The sequence below is a fragment of the Puntigrus tetrazona genome, chromosome 8 (assembly GCF_018831695.1).
Source record: "Puntigrus tetrazona isolate hp1 chromosome 8, ASM1883169v1, whole genome shotgun sequence".
Taxonomy (NCBI): Eukaryota; Metazoa; Chordata; class Actinopteri; order Cypriniformes; family Cyprinidae; genus Puntigrus; species Puntigrus tetrazona.
This window is the reverse complement of record NC_056706.1, coordinates 19,285,372-19,297,528: the sequence shown is the minus strand read 5'-3', so window position 1 is coordinate 19,297,528 and position 12,157 is coordinate 19,285,372. Positions and strand designations below refer to the sequence as shown.

Below are 12,157 nucleotides of genomic sequence, written 5' to 3'. Positions count from 1 at the left end.
GGAGACGCACCCCTGGAAATGCCCTAGCCATGGAGAATCCTCTAGTGACCAATGAACCATCTAGAACACCCTAGAAACCATCCAGCAACCAGCTAAGACAACATAGAAACCATATCCCAACCCAATCTAAGCCAATCATCAACCTAGCTAGCATCCAAAAGGCCCTAGCAACGGCTTAACAATGCTCTAGCAACTAAGCACCTTAGGGGGGGCAATGTACCAGCATCAATGATTAACCAGTAGAAATGTATCAACCGTTTGATATTTTGGACCATCATCTACACGCTCACATGATATTGCTGTGCTAAGTGGTCACGAAGACACATAATTTGAGCATGTTTTTATGCATTTCAGCGTAGAAAAAAGTGATTTTAAGCACCTGAAATACAATAAGCAACAACAAAGAACTAATTTAGTATTGCTTTTTATTATTTATTATTTTTATTTCCATTTGATTATTTTATACAACCTTTTTGTGATATTGAAACTGGTGACAAGAATTCTACAATTTTCTATGACATTAAATAATAATAACTATTGTGATATATACTGTTACCGTGAAATAAAATACTCATATCATAATACAAGATTTTGGTCATATCGCCCATACAAGCACCTTCACAAAATACTTTAGCAACAACATGGCAACATGGCTTTATGAACCACCCAGAACACCCTAGAAACCCATAGTTTTAGATTCGGACCAAACCTGATGTGTGTTATAACAAACATAACCTAAGAGTGCATGAGTAGTTTCGGCACAGCATCACCTACTGGTCAAATAATCTAAAGAAAAAAATTATTTTTGCTTATAACATCTGACCAATTTGGCCAAAAAACAGATTTGATCTCATTAGACGGCATACCAAATTAAACTGTCTTCACAGCCTGGCCTAACTGGTGTTCAGCTGTTTTAGCAAACTAAAAGCATAAAAAAAAATTAAAATAATTTCAAAACGCTAAAATAAAAAAAAATGAAAATGTTGAAAAACTATTGAAACACTAAAATTAAAATCTAAACTGAAAATATAAAAATAAAAATATTAATAAATGCTATAAAATATATAAATAATAGCACTGCTCTAAAACCAGCCAGCAGACTAATCTGAATATAAATCTTTTATATTAAAAGATTTTTTTATATTCAGATTATAAATTATAAAGTACTAAAACGCCAAGGGGATAAAAAGGTCTGTTTTATATGATTTAACCATAAACATGATATATAGTAAAGCAGCATGAGTTAGCTTCCAGCACCATCTTACACTTTCCTCTTAATTGTCTCTCTTATGTTATTACCACCGGGGGGGTCTGAGAAAGATCAATATACTCTAATTGGTGATCGATACAATCCTAACCAGGGGTCAGACGGAGGAGCAGTCAACCTGACTGCGGCACAGTAGTAACCACGGTTACAGCGTCCGCACGTCCCCTCAGGCTGTCCTGCCCACCAGGCTTAATGAGGCTAATTAAACAGCATGAGGAGCATCTGAGGAGACATGACTAATTGTTTCCAGTTGAGCGATTGGCCGATCGGTCATTTATCCAGCCCCACCCCCCGGAGATCCGGCAGCTGATAGGAGGAGTCTTTTTTTTTGTAACAGCTACAGAGACAGAGATAAACTGAGCCAGGCTCCACGCAGGCTGCCATTGGCACAGGAAGAGGAGTCGTGGATATGACCTTGGAGCAGGAGAGCTCAGGTGTCCACGGATAGAGAGGAGGGTCAACGCTAAAATACACTCTCTTTCAGTGGATAAATAACTTTACCAAACATGTCGAGAAAATTTGAAGTGATAAAATGATATTTGCGGGACAACCTATTAAACAGACTGTAATTCAGTCCCTCACAGCCTTATTTTCATGTGTAGGAATTAATGTAGAATTAAATGGGTGTGGGTCTATGGGTGTGGGTTGAGAGCTAAGACACATATATGTTGCTATGTCATGATGCATGTATATATGCATGCACACATAAACGCAAACGCAAACTTTGCATAAAGCACTGCACACACACACACACACACACACACACACAGTATCCCGTTTCCTCTTTTCTGTTCTTTCTCTGTCCAGCTGTGTGACCTTCTGTTTGGACAAAAACTGTGTGTGGTTTTTGCTCATGAAACACAGATGACTTTATCCAGTTAGATAAAGTAATCCATTTACACTTTATAAAAAAGACATTCATTTCTATTGATGAATATGATTCTAATGATGGATAGACAGACAGACAGATTAGATAGATAGATAGATAGATAGATAGATAGATAGATAGATAGATAGATAGATAGATAGATAGATAGATAGATAGATAGATTAATTTTGTTTTCAGAAGGACAGAGAGAATAGACAGACAGACGAACAGACAGACCGTTAGATAGATAGATAGATAGATAGATAGATAGATAGATAGATAGATAGATAGATAGCAGCCTGTGTCCATCTATTTGTTGTATATGTGGCAAGATCAAGCAAATGTATTCCTAGTTACACACTCAAATGTCTAGAGGTGTCTTTGTGCAAGACAAACTGTCAAGTCTGGTTGGTTTGAGACGTCTCGTGCTGTCAGACACACACACAGAGGAGGTTCTGGTTATATAGCTACACATCTTCACGCTCTAGACTGTCAGCCTTGCTCAGCAGCATTAGTTGCATCTATATTCAAAGGTTGAATCTCTGTGTCTCTGGAGATGAAAAGCCTCCTTGTCATTGCTACAAATATAAAGAGCATTTTGATCTTTCTCTAGGGGACATAAATACCATTTGATACATACATGTGTACATTGATTTTCATTATCATCACTGATAGTGGCTTGCATACTTGCATGACCTAATCTTACAATTACAAAAAATGTGAATATTAGTCTAGAATATTTCATACTTTCCATATAGCAGATTTTCTGCTTTGGAAAAGCTGTTTTGTTACATCACTTTCAACCAGCTGAACTAGAAACGCTGGTGGCTCTATGAAGATACTGCATATTTTACATGTAGTGTTGAAAATGCTGACCCTTAAGGTCAGGAAAGAGCTGACCACCCCATATCCGTTTTCGCATCCACCCCTCTGTTCTGCTAGGATGGCTCACCAGTGAAATTCCATACAGTCCTGGAGCAAAACAATCTGTCACATCTACCGCCATTGTTGTTTTCTCTCTAAATATATCTGTTTCCTCATAAGGCCTATTTTTGGATCAATCTTTATTCCAGGAACACCCATGGCATCTCATTCATGCAACATGAATAACTAATGCTATAGGCTATATATTGCATGACAAAACTAGCATAGAGTCACGTGTTGGGGCGCTGCGTGTCCGCTCGTGGTCAGAATGTGGAACAATGCATGTTCGTCTCTGTATTCATTATCACAGCCGACCTTACCCTGGGCCCTTGCCTTTTTAGAGACTGCTGAATTCATTATCACGGGAAGTGTTTAAGTGTCACATTGTAGGTGTTCAAAGAAAAGCATCCTCGGAACGCAGGCTTTTCAGGATGAAAATAGTTCACCCAATTATGAAAATTTGCTTAAAATTTAGTCGACCTCAGGGCATTCAAGACGTAGATGAGCCTGCTTCTTCATCGCAACAGAATTGGAGAAATGTACAATTACAACACATGCTCAGCAATGGGTCCTCTGCAGTGAATGGGTGCCGTCGGAATGAGACAAATACTCCAGTCCTTCAATTAATGTCTTGTGAAGTGAAAAGCTGCGTTTGTAAGAATTAAATCTATGATTAAATCTATGATTAAGATTCAAACTGTTGCCTCAAGATCTAGTAGTCCAGTCTGACTCAGAGAAACAGGTACAGATCAAGCACCAGTTATGAGCCATATCAGTCCAAAACAGTTCTACACCAACATTTTGTTGGATTTTTTGATGAGAAGACAACCAAGAATTAACTTTTTCACTGGAGAAAGAGTTATCATGAGTTAACATCATAGAGTTAACAACAGTTAAACAAATGTATCATCTGGGAATTTTATCACAAACATACAGTTTTCACAAGATGTTAACTGATCAATGATACTCATGTGGATCACTTGTGGATTATTGTTATGATTTCTCATTCAGGCGTCACCCATTCACTAAAAAGGATCCATCTTTATGGAATCGTACATGGTTATGGCATTGCTGTAAAGAAATTTTTAAGCACCTTTAATTTTAAGAGCGTAACGCTACACTAAATCTGTTCCAATGAAGAAACAAACACATTTACATCTTGCACAGTCGATTTTAGCACATTTTTATTTGTGGGTGAACTATATCTTCAAACTTAAAATTGTTGAAAGATAAGTCTGGGTTAAATGGAAAGAGCCAGCCATTTCAAGGCACTTTCATTATTATGAACACCCAAAGGACACAGGAGATAAAATATAAATATGAGTAACTTCTTTGGGCCAGTAAAGATAAACAGGGACTCCAGGCCTCGTGACACTAATTAGAAGGTGACTAAAGCAATAAAGAGATTTATCAGTTCAGGACAGCGCTCAGAGAGAAAGAGGAAAAACTGAGATACAACAGCAAAGATTCATAACATTTAATCATAATGTAATTAAAAAACTTGAGGCTAGTTATACTTGAGGCTTGTGCAATATTGCAATGAGCGTATACTGAAAACTGTCAAAAACAGGAATCAATAATGGACATTCGTTACATAACAGACATGATTATTTTATGTGTGTACAGTAAGCTTTTTTTATTTTTGTGAGCAATATATATAATTCATTTGTTAAATATATAGTTATGCATGTTTCTGATATCATGTTACATTTTATGTCATAAGTTGCAGTTAGGTGTTCAGTACATGTTTATCTGCCATTTTTATTTTTAAAATATCATTAACGATAAGTCATCCTCTGACCTTCTATGTTCCACCTGTATTATTATGGCTATATATTTTTGGTATAAATATTATTTCAGGTAACAAAAGGGTCAATGCCGTTCCGCACATCTTGGAGCCATCGCCTACAATAAACTGTAGTCTCAACAGAGACGTGCCCAAATTATGAAACTAAAAAAGAAGAGAGCAAACAAAATGACTCAATTACAAGACCGTCTAATTGAATCCCGCGGTCAATCAATCAAAGAGTCAAAGAATGTTTAAAAAAGAGATACAAACCGACAGCAACAGAGACAGAATGAAGATGTATTGCATTAAACCACAAAAAGATTAAATCCTAAATGTTGAACAATAAATGTTGTCTATCAAAGAAGAACTTCATTATGATATAATGCACAGAAATAAAACTATCCACCAAGGCATAAACCAATAACACATCTCTGTGTCAGCAACAAACCCCAGTAGGTAAAACAGGAAGTCATCTGCCGCCACGACATCTACCTTAACAGAAATAAACAAGAGCTGCAAGGTGAATACTGCACCTGTATGATCCGATTAATCTTATGAACGTGTAGTGACGGCTTCTGCTCAACAATCTAGATCATTTATTCCAGTCAAAGCTGGAAAAGCACCTCATTCGTCTGAGAAGCACCCCGCTCTAATAGGAATATCACTCAGTGTGAAATACACATCTGTGTCTGGGCGGACTGATTGTTATGCAGGCTGGGGACAAAAGTGAGGAAGACAAAGGAAACAAGTCTTTGCATTTCACCTTGCCGGTTGTCTCCTTTACGAAATCTGTGAGGAATGAGTTTGCTCGGTTATCCCCATCTTGTTCGCTTGTCCTTGTTGTATTAGTGTTAGTAACATCTCTGCACAACGGCTGAGAGGGGAATTCACTTTCCTTCGCAGAATCCTGAGAGACCGGCAGTCCAATAAAGCTTTGATTGGTTTCTTGATATCTTATATTGCAAGGATACAAAAATATTAATTGTATTTTCAAAAATCTGAATTCATGTCTGGCCATTGAATAGCATGGAAGTAATAAACACTAATGAGATTGATTTATCTCCCCTCCATCAAAACATACAGCACTTTACTCACCAATAAAGAAATGTAATATATTATATATACTGCACTATATCAAAAACGATATTGCTATAAGGCAAAGATTAAGAGGCCATGGCATCTTTGCAATAAGTCAGTTAAGTTTTATCCCAGCTTACTGAGAAGTGGAAGCATTCAGCCATGAAGTGTAAGACCAGGTAAAGTCACGGGAAAATCATGAGCGTGAATAAAAAGTCACAGAGGCTCTGCTTATTCCATAACTGCATGCTTCCAAACATCCAGCAGCATTAATATCAGCACAAAAATGAGCTTCGTGAGAGCGGTGGAGACCTGATGAGTTGAGTGACAAATCATTAAGGAGGCATAATGCTTCGGGGCTGTTTTTCAGGGACTAAGTACATAGTAATGTCTACATACTTAGAATTCAGTGGCAAAGTCCCTGTTGGTGTAAATGTCCTAAATATTTTGTCTAAAAAGCGCATTACATTTTAGGGGTGGGAAACTTCAGGCACTTTACAATCCGATCTAATTCTGGGAGTCACGAACCGATTCCAAAATAATCTTAATCTACATTGTCCCCCAATTAATCCTTGTGCAAATGTATCTTTACAAATTTACATCTTAACCAACATTGGAGTCCGCCTAGTCTTGATCAGCCGCTTCAGCACAAGCAAACACAAAGCATGCATTACACTGCAAAGGGTATAACTAAAAAACATTTCTCCCACCCCTATTTTTTCCTGTACCTCTATTTGCATACAGGCAAATCCATCAGTATTTCTAGCTCAGCCAATGGCGAGAGTGCGTGTCGTGGCTACTGTGGCAGGCTGAGCCACGGGGTGTTTAATCAGTGTGGGACCATAGCTGATGCAAAAGAAAGTAAGATTTGGTTACTGAAATGTAAGTGAAAATTCAAAGACTTGATAAAATATGCAGAGACAGACAATGGGATAAAACAAGGGTAAATATTAGCGGAGCTTTTTCAAGATGGAGGAATTTAATGAAATGTTTGGGCTTCAATGATGAAAGATGCCAAACTTGCAGTTAACAGAATTCCTTTAAAGTTTTAACACATTTAACATACACATTATAAGTAATTATCATCAGTTACAGTTAAAATATTTCGATTTCGGAATGGATTATTTACGTAACCACTTACCAGTGGTTAGGTTTTCACTTCACATTAAAATACATTGTTCACGACAGGCTAATGCACGACTAGGAAAAAATAATTTAGGTTTTGGTATAGTCCAATACATTTAATAACCTGTATTCGAGCAGTTATGACACCCCTTCCCAGTCCTAACCTGTATTTGACTGCTCTGACCCTAATCTTACATCACCCTCCACGGAGAGACCTGCTGGAGGCCAGCCAGCCCGTGCATCTTAAATTACAAACGACCTCCAAACGAACCTGAGCATCCACACAGCCTATAGACCGCTGCAGAACGTCTGGATAGTAACACATCTCGCATCTAATCACTCTCCCACACCCTCGGACACAAGCTGCATTAAACTCCGTGATGCTCAATCCTGCCCAAATCTGGGCCACTAGTGTAGCAGACACACGAACAGCCGTGACAGATTTAAAAATAAAAGATTAAATGTGAGTGGGCTGAAAAACACACACCAAACATTCCCAAAACCCAGCCTACACACACACACACACATTAGACTTAATACCCATGAAACTCAGTGCAATCAGAATAAATGTGCTACTATAAATTTAATAAGGGTACATAAAATCATGTGCATTACCGTAAAAAAATTTGTCATTGGTAAGATTTTTTGTTTTTGAAGAAGTCTCTTATTCTCACAAAATCATTAAAAACAGTAATATTAAATATATATATATATATATATATATATATATATATATATATATATATATATATATATATAAATATTTAATTGATTTCTATGATATAGCAAAGCTGTTGTTTCAGCATCATTATATTATTCAAAATCATTATTACTCAAGTAAAAAATTATTTCTGGGTTCTTTGATGAAACAGAAATCTTTAAGTAAGCACTATAAATGTCTTTACTGTCAGTTTAATGAATGTATTGCATCCTTGCTCTATAAAATTATTATTTATTTAAAATAAAAATATGTATTTTTTATTAAATATTTAAAAAAAAAATCTTTAATGGTAGTGTGTACTGTCAAAAGAGTTGACGTTTCTTTTGAAAAAAAAGATTCGTCCCAAAAGTGGATGGAAAAATACAGCAAAGTACTTCAAAGATTCACTCATAGATCAAAAGTGACAGTGCGAAACGACATGCCTGAAAGCTTTTAATTGTGTTTTTTCTCTTTGTCGAAAGACTTTTATTGTCAGAGATAAAACATAATTGTCTCTGCATGATGTGCAAAGACCCAAAACAAAAGTATGTGAGCAAAAACGCTTGTGTGGGAGCGGTGATTGTCTGCAAAGATAGAGCGAGAGAAAAACCAAGATGTTGCCATAACATAAGGGAGATGAAAAATGACCCAAACACAAGGAAAAAAAAAAAAAGTCAAGGTATATTGTGACATGACTAAAGACTCTAAACCTAGATGATGACAATGACGTGATACTGGAGAACATAAAACCATAGCAAATAATAAATCCTGAGTTGTGTGCAGAAGTACCAGAAGGACAAAAATAAGGAGATCGACTTTGTGCGGATGAAAGGTCAAAGGAGAAAGCGGTCGGAGGGATGGAAAGAGGCGGAAAATAAAACAGGAAGAGTCCCAGAATGCTCGAGTAGGTCACAGTGCAGTAACCCGAGTGGGAAAGATTGTGCTGAATCAGATGCCATCGCTGAAGGTGACCCTCCATCGCTCCCTTCCGAGCTCGCTCTCTCCCCACCGGCCTCCTTTTCTCTCCTTTGGCCCCGCCTCCTCTGTTTCTCCCTCCTCGAGCCTGTCTTCTCCTCCTCGCTGATATTGATCCTGCAGCCCTGCCTCTCTCCTCCTCGGCGCAGCCTCCGGCTCAAGGCTCCCTTCCAGCAGTTTTACAGCGACACGCTTGTGCCCTACCTGCTATCAATATCCATATAACGGGTTCCCGATCCATCAACGTTCAGATTTATATTCGTGTTGTTCCGAGCAACAGACACGTCAAGGTCCATTTGGTCTGGATAATGAAGCGAGAGCAACTATGGTCCAGGTATTGACTCTTAAGTTAAATAGTGGGAAGATAAAGAACAATACAATCTCAGTTGCGCCGCACTTCACTGACCCAAGTCAAGATATAAGTGTTCAAACGGTTTGGTTCATTGATTGCAGCGTTTTGATAGTTTTACAATACTTTCTTGCCCTTAGGGGTGAGGGGTTGTTATCTTGAGCCATTATTTTATTGAAGTGTCCTTGCTGACGGAGGCTGCTCCACCCACCGACGTCTGATTGGTCTAGTCAACACTACGAAAGACCATTCCCTAATAACAGCTCCAGTGGCTGAACGGCAAAGCGACTGCCTTTTTATGGGTCATATCACATCAGAAAAGCAATTATTTCCAATACATTATTATAACAAACTGCTTTATAACAACACCGAGGTGCACATAATTGCCACTACTTTCAAAAAGTAGCACAAATATAATTAGTTTTACAAAGTGTAAAGAGAATCCATCGCTATTTGCATTTAATAAATTGTTAAGAAAATATGCTATATTCACTAGTGTATAATAGCCACTATCACCATTTAGGGTTAAAGGCACAGTGTGCCCAAACTATTTATATTTTGCCATCATATGTTTGTCCATGTTGATCCAAGCAGCATTTGTAGTCATTATGAACCAGTTGTCCATGATAAAGACATTGAAAAATACTTTAATACTTCTATAGTGACAAGTTCTTATAAATGTACTCTTTTTATAAATGTGGGTTTCATATGGTTTTTAGAAAAGTTTTTTTGACTCTAATATGTCACTCTACAATAAACTTCATTAGTTAACGTTGCATTTGTTACCGTGATTTAAGAATGAACAATACTTTACATTATTTATTAATTTTAATTTTAATTTCAGCATTTACTAAATAATTAGTAAGGTCACAAGTTATTTGTTAAAATTAGTTAATGCACTGTGAACAAACATTAACAAACAATGAACAACTGTATTTTATTAACCCACATAAACAAAGATTAATAAATAGTGTAATAAATGTATCGTTCATTGCTCGTTCATGTTACTTATACATTAACTAATGTTAACACCTTTGTTGAAAAGTGTTACCTCAATAACATATTAATTATTAATTATTTTTATTTTTATTATTAATATTATTATTAGTTCTATTCATTTAATTAAAATATAAAATTAAATTAAATTTTAAAAATACAGATTTATTTAGTAAATTGGACCTCAAGTCTCCTAATATTCAATTTACTTCTCATTATTATGTTCTACTTTATTGATTTTAAAGCAATGTTTAAACCAAGTAGTAGTATTATTATATTATATTATATTTTTATTTTTGTTATACCACGGTGACAGAATTTATATTGATTTTGCCATCATATGTTTTAAAATCAATCTTCTTGTAAAACAAACGTAAATGTGAAAATGTCCTCCAATAATCTTTGTCCTGTTCACAACTTCAACGCCTTCCTCCACGAATGACCTTCACAATTTCTCACATAATATGCTATCGATTCCATTACACGTCTGAGACCGAATGAGCTGAAACAGATTAGCGGATAGCGGTGGCACCATAGCGCAAACAGTGAGCTCAAAGAAGAGCTGTCCTACACAGCAAGGGTAAACTGCAGCATCCTCACATCTCTGCCTCCTTCAACCACACCTTCTACACATCACCTTGAATATGCATGAAGTGAGGTGTGCATGTAATCACGCAATTAACAACGCGCACAATACACGCTCGCGCGCGGGCGGGAATCATCTCATTAGCAGGCGCTCAGCTATCAGATCAACATTCAGACAGCCCCAGTAAGGCGATTATAAGTAATTGGCCAGAAGTTGGATTGATAATTTAGCTGAAACTGAGAAGGTGAGGAAAGGCTAACGCTTGTACACACACAACCATATGTTCACACACACACACACACACACACACACACACACAGCCTGTGGCGTGTGAAGTGAGTGGTTCTCAGGGGTGTGGGAGATGGGGAATATTACAATTGTTGCTTTCTTCAGACTTCTGTCTCTTCCTCCCTCTCTCTTTCTCGTATTAATGAATGATTCATAACTGTTGGATAACCTTGACTGCTCCCTGAGCCTTCAGCGACGCACTGTTGTGAAGTCTGGGTCACAACATTCATTATTTCAGTAGCACATCAGGACAGACACACCCAAATACACACACACACACACACACACACACCTCAACAACTCAGCATCTCTCTGCTTGTTTCTTTGGCACGTACGCCAGTCACATACAAAATGACTGCGATTCGAAGTTATATAAACACATTCGCACGTGCATTTCCAAAGCCTTTCAAAACCTGATGAAATGCGAAGTCACATATCAGGTTGATGACATGCAAGGCAGTTAAATCACAAACTAACAGGGGCAACTATATATCAACAAAAATGTGTGTGCGTGAAAACAAATAAACAAGCTACATAAATTTAGCAAATGCTTCTCTCAGCTCCTCTAAATACGTAAAAGATAAATAATTATTATACTAACAAATAATTGAATTTTTATAAATATATATATATATATATATATATATATATATATATATATAATTTATAAAAATTCAAAAATGTAATATATATATATATATATATATATATATATATATATGTAAACATCACATAATTAAGATTATTAAATAAATTATATATATATAAAAAAATCAAATATAAGGACTTAGTTTAATAAGCAAATCATTTATTGTTATTATTATAATTATTATTAATACTACTACTAATAATAATAATAATAATAATAATAGACTTTGTATAATAAGCTGCTTTTTAAATAACTTTGAATTATATTAAAATTCATATGAAACTATATAATAATTCATAATAGACATTTTAATTAAATAAATAAATAAATAGTAGCTATTAAATATGAAAAATGAAGTCCATGTGTATCAACAAACAAATTTATACAAACAACGGTTACATTTTTACTTCATAATAAAGCATTTATCTAGAGATCAGCAAAAACCAAACCAAGGTGGACAAATTACTTGACTGTCTAAAACAAGCCTAGATAGATAGATAGATAGATAGATAGATAGATAGATAGATAGATAGATAGATAGATAGATAGATAGATAGATTGGAC

At 36.2% G+C, this 12,157-nt stretch overlaps 1 protein-coding gene across 1 annotated transcript in view; it reads right to left on the bottom strand.

Annotated features, from left to right (window-relative positions):
- LOC122349946 (membrane-associated guanylate kinase, WW and PDZ domain-containing protein 1) overlaps positions 1 to 12,157 on the bottom strand; it is a 61,859-nt gene that overhangs the window by 49,047 nt on the left and 655 nt on the right.